The 394-nt window shown below is 25.4% G+C and overlaps 1 protein-coding gene across 2 annotated transcripts in view; it reads right to left on the reverse strand.

Moving 5' to 3' along the window:
* The window catches only part of LOC107625775 (epoxide hydrolase 3), a 4,124-nt gene that overhangs the window by 2,024 nt on the left and 1,706 nt on the right, over positions 1–394 (reverse strand). The gene's annotated exons all lie outside the window — the stretch shown is intronic.

The raw sequence follows: 394 nt of genomic DNA on the forward strand, positions 1-394 counted from the left end.
ATATTAAAATAAAAAATATGTTTTAAAACTAAACTAAACAACATGTATAAATACATAAAAGCTTATTTTTAATTTGTTGTATAAATGTTGAATAGTATAATCTACGATAAATAATAAATTTTCTTCGGCTAGTATATATATATTATTTGAGAGTTGGAAATAAGGAATATTGCTATTTGGGGAACCAAATATGAAAATAGATTAGTTTATCAACCACCAAATTAAAATCCCTATATACATATACAACCACTTTCCTATGCTGTCAGGTAATGTTAGTTGAACTATAAGTAACACTCCTGCCATTTTTAATTTCTAGCCGGCATTATGGTCCACTAGCTAGTTGTAGCGTATTTTCTTAAAATATCATTTATTTACCTATATCTTATTCAATTCT

This window comes from Arachis ipaensis, chromosome B01, assembly GCF_000816755.2.
Source record: "Arachis ipaensis cultivar K30076 chromosome B01, Araip1.1, whole genome shotgun sequence".
NCBI lineage: Eukaryota > Viridiplantae > Streptophyta > Magnoliopsida > Fabales > Fabaceae > Arachis > Arachis ipaensis.